This window comes from Camellia sinensis, chromosome 10 (genome assembly GCF_055761805.1).
Source record: "Camellia sinensis isolate YWXY chromosome 10, ASM5576180v1, whole genome shotgun sequence".
NCBI classification, from domain to species: domain Eukaryota; kingdom Viridiplantae; phylum Streptophyta; class Magnoliopsida; order Ericales; family Theaceae; genus Camellia; species Camellia sinensis.
In genome coordinates, this window is record NC_138970.1 from 164,422,566 (window position 1) to 164,432,635 (window position 10,070).

At 39.4% G+C, this 10,070-nt stretch overlaps 1 long non-coding RNA gene across 1 annotated transcript; it reads left to right on the forward strand.

The window, feature by feature from the left end:
• Positions 1-1,182: 1,182 nt before the first annotated feature.
• Positions 1,183-2,028, forward strand: LOC145801416 (uncharacterized). The gene is made up of 3 exons (XR_014342849.1): positions 1,183-1,360; positions 1,701-1,768; positions 1,893-2,028. It is a non-coding gene; the product is annotated as an uncharacterized LOC145801416 (long non-coding RNA).
• Positions 2,029-10,070: the final 8,042 nt, after the last annotated feature.

The window sequence follows — 10,070 nt, forward strand, 5'->3', positions numbered from 1 at the left end:
AATTTTCGAAGGGAAACCACCTTCGAGTCATTCGAGCCGTTGCATATTCGGGGCCTGTAGCTACTCTGTTATTGTATACATAAGTAATGCGGGTCCAATCCACCATGATCACCATGTCCTCAGGCTTAAGGCCCAACTTATGACTAGCAATTTAGCCCGAGGCCCAATCTAGTCAAGTAGGGTGTATTATTTTGTAATGCCCCCAAATTAATTAAATTAAAACATTGCTTCCAATATGCTTAAACAAAAATCATACATCGTTAATTAACAATATTAACCCAACATCCACTACAACAAATTGCACTTATGGCGACCAAATTTGGCAACTAAAAAAAATTTAGTCGCCAAAAGTTGTGGAATTGGCAACCATAAATTAAATTAGTCGGCAAAAGTACAATATTTAGCTACTAATTTTTTTAAAACGGGGCATATTGATTATTGGCAACTAAAAAAAATTTAGTCGCTAAAAATGCCGCAATTCGCAACTAAAAAAATACTTTAGTTGCCAAACAGTTAGTTTTGGCTACTAAAATTACTTAGTCGCCGATTGTAAACACAAAAATTTATTTTTATTTTTGGCGACCAAAAGTTTGGTTGCCAAATATTTATTTTCAACGACAAAAAAATATTTTAGTCACTGTATAGTTAGTTTTGGCTACTAAAATTATTTAGTCGCCGAATGAAAAACGAAAATGACTTTTTATCTTTGGCGACCAGAAGTTTGGTCACCAAAAATTTATTTTTAGCGATATAAACAAATTTTAGTCACCAAGGAACTAAAATATTTTGAGGGAGACATTTCAAATTTTGAAGGGATTTATAAAATTAATTGGCAACCAAAACGTTTAGTCGCCAATTGTGTAAAATGACCAGAAAATACACTTTTGGGCCACCAAAAAAAAAAAAAAATAGTCTCTAAATGTAGGATCTTTAGCTACTACAAATAATTTAGTAGGTATTTATTTAACTTTTAGTTACTAAATTTTAGTCGGCAATTGTAATTAAAAATTTTGGAGGAAGGACCTCAAATTTTGGAAAGATTTCTAAATTAATTCGCTACTAAAATATTTTGTAGGGCAAAGAAATGTCTGTATTAGTTATTGGCGACTAAAAAAAAATAGTCAGGGAAAAAAATAATAATGAGTTAGGGCTTAAAAATGTGGGTCTCTCTCTCTCTCTCTCTCTCTCTCTCTCTCTCGCTCGTCTGCCCTTCGATTCTCTCTCTCGCTTTTGTCTCCATCGCCGTCAATACAGGAGCACCATTGGCGCCGAAGCTCGTCGCACACGAGGACCATCACAAACCAGCAGCCTATATCGTCTTATCTCGGAGTCACGATCCATCATTGGAGCACTACCCTAGGTATGTCCTCTCTCTCTCTATATATATATATATCTGTATCTCAGACTTTGTTCCCCTAATTTCGACCTCTAGGGTTTTTTTCTTCTTCCATCTGCATACCTTCTTCACGCAAACCTACCCCGAAATCGACCCAGCCACCGCCATTCATATAGTGGGCAAATGGTTTCTTCAACTCTTCCCATATCCGCCTCCATATCTGCGAAATCCATTTTTGAAACCCTTCTTCAAACCTTCCTTTCCTAGATAATCGAAAACACCAAGTGTTTATTTTAAATGCGGTATAAAAAGCATGATCTGAGATTAAACATTTTGATTTTAATTGCCTTGTATTTGTATGAAGTTGGGTTTGCTCTGCAATGTCCACAAATAGACCATTTCGTAAAAAAGAAGAAGATCAAAATTGTCAAGGTAAGTTCTGAAATAGTAGCATCTATCAACTGTTCATGGCTTTAGAGTATAAATTTTTACCCAATAAAAACAATTCAGACTTTAAGAGCCAAAATATTTGCCTAATGCTATTTTGTATCCGTAGGCCAATCTAGAACCTTCTTGTTCGTCAACTTCCATTGACACCTGAGGTGAATTTTGCTCTTTCCATTGCTTTAGTAATTGTTGATAACTATGGAAAATAGTTCTTAGTAAATATTTAAATGAGAATTGTTACAACGCTTATTTCTGTTAATTTTGTAAAAGCAACAACCTATTTTTGCTTATGTGTTCTATAAGCTAGTGAAAATCCATTAGAAATTCTTGCTCTCTGTTTTGCTATTCTAACCAAGTTTTGGGGGGAAATAATCATGCTATTATGTTCCTTCTTGTGTCTGTTATTACACTGTTAATAGATTTTTCAAATTCAGTTCTATAGCATAGATATTCTGCTAATATTGCTGAATATAATAGATATACTATTCAAAGGCATGTGCTTAGTTGAGATGTATCTTGAATTTTGGTTTAACTATAATTGAATATGTTTCAAGCAATAAATGATAAAGAGTCTTGTTGGAGTGCATACACAAAGGTATTAAGCAAAATAGAGAATATATGATTAAGATATGTACCTGTTTGATATTTTACTTGCTGGCTGCTTATCTTTCCATTCATTTTATGCACAATAGATCTTCATTCAATGTGTTTAAATCATGGTTAGAAACCCGTTACCAGTGTCCTTGAATCCTTGGTTCTGAAATATTGTCTTATGATAGATATTTTGGAAGATGTGTCTAATTATTATGGGGAACTGTAGTCTTGCTGCATATGGTGGCAATTTATATTAGCTTGGTGCTACAGCATATTATTGTTTGTTTGAATATTGTCTAATTCAAGTATTTGCACCAAATGCTCGTATTATCTAGTGTATTTCCATGTGACATTTGGTTTAACTTGTATAGTTGCAGGATGTTTATTTTGATTCAACCTTTGTCTCTTGAATAGTACAACAGATGTGTGATAATTGATACATAGATCAGTTATTCGCTAAAAGTTCCATGTAGATGAGCAAGTGAAGTGTTGGTGCCCACCACTTGGGAGTTTGTGTAACATCAAGTGGAAAATGAGTCTGACATCAGCAATTAAAACCTAATCAACTTCAGCTAATCTATCCAGCAAGCAACTAGCTTTGATAATATATCTATGACAAAAGATTGTTGATTTTCAAGAAGTGATACACATTAATACTAAGTATGACAAATTCAGTCCCTGCTTTGCATTGTAGGCTTTCTTTCTTCATCACCATTTCTTTACTAACTTTATTTGACTTTTAACTTTTTTTGCATGGGTTATTATACAAGACACCTTAGATATATGCATGAGTAATACTATCACATGAAGCATTTAGTAATAATCAGTTGGTATGATGTTTAGGAATCTCTATACTTCTCCAAGTTTACTTAAATTTTTCTTCAAATAGATTTTTATGTCATTGATCTTTTCAAATATGATACTAGTTTACTGTAAGGACTGAGCCAACTTAAACTTTTAATTATATTAATAGGGACCTAGGAAAGTTTATTGAATCATAACTAGAACTCAAGTCCAATTTTTTGGCTGGTTGGCTTGGAGAGGAAGGATAAAGACCTCTAGCTATTTTCAAAGAATTGGCATTCTAAATGGTGAAGCTAATGTAAATTGCATTTTCTGAAATGAAGAGGTGGAAGACTTAAACAATGTGTTGCTCTTTCATCCTTTTATTTGGAAGGTTTGGTCTTATATTATCATATGGTGAGGGTTGCAATGGGTACTACTTGGCTCTATGAATTGCTTATTACAATGGTGGGTTGGTATTAAATTTAAAAAAATAGGATAATATAATCTGGAAGGCTGGGGCAGAGTATTTAGGCTGGTGATTTTGCTTTAGGTTTGTGCTGACATTACTTGTTTTTGCTATACAACCTTTTGTGTACCACTTCCTAATTCCATGCTTCCATACCCATTTAGGCTTTAGTTACTTTAAACTTTGTATTAATCATTTCTACACCTATATAATCTCATATTAAACAATCTGAATTTTTTTGTATGGTTGGGATTGTTTATCTTATTTTTGGTTGAATATGAACCATTAGATTGAAGGTTTACCTTAAGGATTAAACTAGGATTAGTAAAGGACCTATTTATACATCTTGTGGGACTATTTTAAAGGGAAAAAAACACAATTTTTCTGAATCTTGCAGTTCTCTTTGTTTTTGTTGGGGAAATTTGGTTGTTAACAATTTTGGATTATCAGCTGAATTATGAGACGGGCAATTGTTAAGCAATCCAAGTTAAGAAGATTGAGGATGTTGATAAGGATAAGAAGAAGAAGTGTTAATCCAATCCATGATCCAAACAAAATTCCTCTGTTTCAGGTAATTTCACATATGTATATATATATATATAGATATAAATATATGTTAAATTGTTTGATATCTTCTTTGAAATTTTTGTTGTAGTCATTGTTGTGATTTAACTAAGTTGGGGCACAGAACAAAGTTGACTTTGGAATATAGTGAGTTAGAAATTAACATTTTTTTTTGGGAGGGGGGGGAACATAGTTCTGCAGGAACATATGGCCGGTCGGCCCTCTTCAGTGCCGGCCGGCTACCAAAGTCCAGCCGATGGCCCCACTTTTGGTCGGTGACCACTTCCTAATGGCCAGTGGTCCTATCTTTTGGCCGGTGACATCCCACAATGCTCAGGGAGTAATTCAGAGGCATCTCAAGAATTTTCACAGTTCTCAGAGGTGCAGAACAGTGCAAATAGAGGCAACATGTGGTATAGCAACGGGTTTCTAAGCGAGGCGAATCGAGCATGCATACATTTGACCCTCTTCCCAAGGCAGCTTTACTGCTTTAATAGCTTAATTAATTTGTTAATTAATTAAGGTTTTGTAATATTTAATTAGCTAGAGTAGTTAATTATTTATTTGGTTTGTATTATTCTTTTGGCCCCCCGAGAGAGGGCGAATTTTATAATAAGCGTGCGTGTGTGTGATGCATGTCTTTCAACCCCACGTCTTTCTCCCTTTTACTTACCTGCTTTCAATGGTTAGTCTTAGGGCACGTTTCAATTAGCATACTTATGATAGCATGTTTGCATACATTCATTCATATTGCACGCACCGAGCTCGGTGCATCATACTAATTGCATAGTATTTCAATTCCAACTTGAATACGTGTATCGAGTTGTCGCATTTCACATGTCATTCTTAGGGTAGCCGAGCCTATCTTAGTTGCATTTTGCGTGCGTTGCATTAGCCATTGCTAACATGAACTAGGATCATGCATTGATTACTAACTAGTTTCCTGTTTTGGCTCGGAGAACTAGGTAAGCGTTTATGCTTTAGCATCTTGCATGTATATGAATGTTAACATGACAGCATGCTTGCCATGAGGCTAATTGCTTATGTGATATAACTGCCTGAATGCCTATGGGTGAAGGTTGGATTGCTTGAATTGGAACAATTCATTGGAATCCGTGTTTTAGCCTACTTACGAGTAGCAAACTTCAAACCACTTCCAAACAAACAGATATGCAATACTTTGTCCCAAATTAGGCGATCTAGTCTATACTTGTTTTGCTGTGCGCATCCCGTAGTAAAGATTAGCTAATTAACCAGAATAAAAACGCATGTGTTTTCAAAAAACAAGATATCATGTTTAGTAGTGGCCGATCTTTGATCGGGCGAGTGAGAGTGCTCATAGCTGACCTTCCCCAATCGTACCCAAGTTCCCGAGCCAAGGCAACTTTGGTGATGACGGACACGTGGCCTTAGGCAACGAGTCAGGGTTTCCTAAATTTTTCCAAAATAAAATATTTAGGTGGCGACTCTGTATCTGGAAAAGCAGTCCATGTTTGGTATTTCTTTCTAAAAATCTATTTTTCAAAACGATTTGCCGAATTTGGACTCTTTGGTGATTTATCAGTCTCGCATTGCACATTGCGGGATCAAATTAAGAACCGTGACATTTGAGTCCTGAACTGTAGTGAGCCCCGGGACGTTCGGGGACGTCTACAATTTCTGGCAACTCTGCAGGGGAGTTAAAGAACTTGACTCGAACTCACGATATCTTGTTTTGATTACACTTATGTGTTTCTTTGTATTGCATTTGCATTGGTGCACCTAGGACACCGTGTTTGTCATCTCCTATTCTTGAACGATTTGCCGGAGGCTCGCTTTGAGAAGCGTATAAGGCTGACCGGTTACGGGCTCTGCCACGATGGAAACACAAACCCCGATTTTTACCGGGGCACCCTTTTTTACCATTCAACCTAGTGCGTATCGAAATCCGTAGTGACCATTCCAAGCTAGGACAAGTTGCTTACTCGATTATAGGTTGTTTGAAACCACTGCGTGTGTAATGAAGCCCTAGCTCCTGACAAAATAGGACAGGGAAACCCTACCCCAACATAGGGATGTTTTGGCTCTCATTTGCTTGTTATGTGCTTTTAAAGTGTGTCTCTACAGGGAATGCGCGTATCAGTTTGGAAGTCTGAGTATCAGGCTTGAGGGCACCAATATTTGGGAATCAATTTTACCTGAGGGTATCAGTTTACAGGCAGAATTTGGGGCAGAATTCAGTAGAGAGCACAGTCATTCAGCTTTGCTTATATCTGTTTTGGTGAAATCAGGCTGAGATATTGTCTATTTTCTTCTTTTGCAAGGTAGTCTCGGAACCATAGCTTCAGAAGGCTCCAATATCCCCCGGTACATTAGGCTTGTGCTGATAGACTTTGTCAGGTCAGAGATTCAGTTCAAGGGTAAATCAGTGTTCCTTCGCCAAAGGCAGGGTAAAAAGGCCAGTCAGGCACAGATCATCAGTTCAACAGTCTTCGGATCAGCAGTCATTATCCATCTCACCTATGTGCAGTTGGGTTGAGATATCTGTTTTTACCACAAAGACAGATATACTGATAGATCAGTTAGATCAGGGCAGTATGGCAAGAATGGAGGAAATGATGCGTCAACTCCAAGAAAGTATGAAAACCATACAGCAGGACGCTGTTCGTCAAGCCGAATTTGCCAAACAACAGGCCGAGGTCATGGCTCAACAGGCAGAGTTAATTGCCAGGCTACAACAGCAAATCGGAGCATCTGCTTCACACCAGGTTCCTCCCCCACCAAGAGTCCCAATACCCAGGGAGACGGCAAATGTTCAGAATGTCCAGGAGGATACAGGCATTCCGACAGGGCTGGCTTCGCCTCTAATCCTACCCCAGCTATCCAAAGCACAGACCAACCTACCGGATTCACCCTTTGAGTTCGAGGTGGACCCCACAACGTTAAAAGTGAGCAAGCTTGAAAAGCTATTCAAGAAGTCTCAGGGTGTGAAGTCCATTCCGGATATTGAAGATGGGTACACCGACTCGGCTGTGATGCTGCCGGACCGATTTAAGATGCCACACATAGACTGCTTTGACGGGTCTGGAGATCCTATGGTGCATCTGTGGTTGTTTTCAGACGTACTAAGGCTGATGGGCCTCTCCAGATTACAAAAACTTTCCTTGTTTGGCCGGACCCTGTCGAGTGTAGCGGCTATTTGGTATGCAAAACTGAAGGACTCCGTCAAGAGGAATTGGGAGGAGATGGCTGAGGCCTTCATAGCTCAATACTCCTATAACACGCCGATTGAGATTACAACCCGTGATCTTGAGACCACTAGGCAAGAGCCGATGAAGAGTTTCTCCGATTTTGTAACCCGGTGGAGGGCTAAGGCCTCGATGATGACCATCAGGCTTGTTGACAAAGATCATATTCGGATGATTGTGCGCAATCTCCAGCCCAAACTCATGCAAAAGATGATTGTTCTCCCCTTCTCCACCTTTTCAGATTTGCATGAGATGGGGGTACAGATCGAGGACGCTATGAAGCAGGGCCTCATTGACCAAGAGAAGGAGCAGCCCCGGAGGGCGTTTTCCCGCAGTTCGAATGCAACCACCAGTGGTGATGCAGCTGCAAGATCTTCTGAAGTAGGTATGGTCACCACCGCCGCATCAAGAACAACTACCCCATTCACCGGTGCGTCCGAAAGTAGCTCACAAAAAACCAAATATCCACCTCGAGTTAAGAGGGTTTTTACCTCACTTTATATGCCTTTGTCAAAGGCTCTAGAGGTCTTACTCCGGAAAGGATATCTGAAACCGTTGGAACAACAACCTCTACCCGATCCTATCCCTCTAAAGCATGACCAGACTAAATACTGTGCCTACCATCAACAAACCGGTCATGACACTGACAGTTGCTTTCGTCTTCGCCATGATGTACAAGATCTGTTTGACAACAAGGTCACCGCCGCACCAGCTCAGCAAAGTCTATCGCCACTGGATCAGTGAACTTGGGGGATAGTACGAATATGTGATCAGGGGATGAACCACCTGCGGGCGGCACTCAGTTTACTCCAGATGTGGCGTATGGCACGCACTGTTTTGAGCATTTGTGAATGCTGATTTTTGTACTTTCTGACTCGGGTATTGAGTCAGTTTTGTTTTGTCATTAGAGTCTGTCCCGTTGTATAGAGTCAGTCTTTTCATACTGAGTCAGTTGGGTCTGTCTTGTTGTATCGAGTTAGTCCTGTTTGTTAGAGTCGGGTGATTTCGGGGGTGTTACCTCAGACATCACTTACTTGTTTTGTGTTTGTCTTTTCGTTTTCTTTTGAGTCTGTTTCTGCATTAGAGCCAGTAATGCCAACAGATTTGAATGAACAGCAGTGATTTTCACACTCTTGTGTTTGCTTCTGCCTTGTGCTAGTTGTGTCTGAAGTTCTGAATGAGACGGCAGTATTTGACTAAAAACTGTGTCTTTTCTGTGCTTTGAAATCATTGCATTGACCTGAGTTTTTTTCAAAACCTTTTGAACATTGTGATGAAAACAAAGATGAAGGAATTCATCGGGATTTGTAAAAAATTTGATCAATTGAAAGAAAGAGAGGCATGCTAAGCCCTTAATGAATGAAATCATGCTTGTTAACGTGAGTACTGATAAGGATCCTGGCTTGATCCAGATTGGTTTCACATTGTCTTCAGCGCGAGCGACTAGTCGCTTTCTTAAAAAATTTCAAAAAATGTTTTGCGTCGTCCTGCGAAGACTTGTGCGGAATCGCTCTTAAGATTGTGTAGCTTAGGATCACTCTCAGCCTCGAGACTCAACCCCTTTGCTTCCAAACCTTGAACCTTAATTCAGAATGTTCAACGGTCAACTACAATGTGAGGCCTGTGTGGCCAGATTCAAAGCAGCCCTTGAACTAGGGGCAAGGAAAGTCAGATCAAGAAGGTCAGACGTCATCAAAAGAAAGCTTGCGAAGCTAGATCAGAAGCACCCCTCGAACTAAGGGCAAAAATGTCAGATGTGCTCGAAGAGTCAAAAATTGGGATGTTTCTCAAGTTAACAAAGATCGGCAAGAATGCCAAATCCCAGAAGGGAGGAAAGAAGAAAATATTACTGAAGAATAATCGAGTTCCTATCCACAACACTGGGGGAAAATTCAGCCTCCCATTCGATGGACTCCTGCATCATTAGTGAACAGCAGCCATTCTCCTGGATTCAGATGACTTCAAGATCTCAAAACCATTTGACATGGACAAAGCTACACTTTTACTCTTGAGAGGCTCGCTGGGCCGAAAACCCGGAAGGGCGACCCAGGTAAAAGTTAGAGCAAGAAAAAAGAAGAAAAAGAACAAAAAAAAAAGAAAAATGCAAAGCAAGAAAAAAAAGAAAAAGAAGAAAAAAGTAGAAGAGAAATGAAAAGAATTGAAAAGAAAGGAAGAACATAGCTCACAAGGTTGAAAACCCGGAAGGGCGACCTTGGCAAAAGTTAGAGCGCAAAATGAGAGGTTAATACCCGAGTATATCTTAACCGGAACTACGTAAGGCTTGATTCCCATGTTTGGGATACGTAGGCAACTTCATCCTGAAGTCCAGCCACAAACATTCCCAAATGGATTGTGTCCATGTAATGGTTTTAATTATCTTTGTTTTCTCTGTATCCGAGAGTTTGGTTATGATCGTCACTCTGAAGGCTGATTATAACGCGCAACGGTGCTATCCAACCAAGGGGCAACTTTCCGTTGCCATACAATGCGCCGCAATACCATTCAAACAAGGGGTAACTTTCTGTTGCCATTCAGTGTGCTGCGATGCCGTTCAGACAAGGGGCAATTTTCCATTGTTTTGGATCTAAGGTTATACATCTCAAGAGTAGGTTTCGTGCTCGTAGAGCAGTGGCCGTTTGCAAAAATAGTT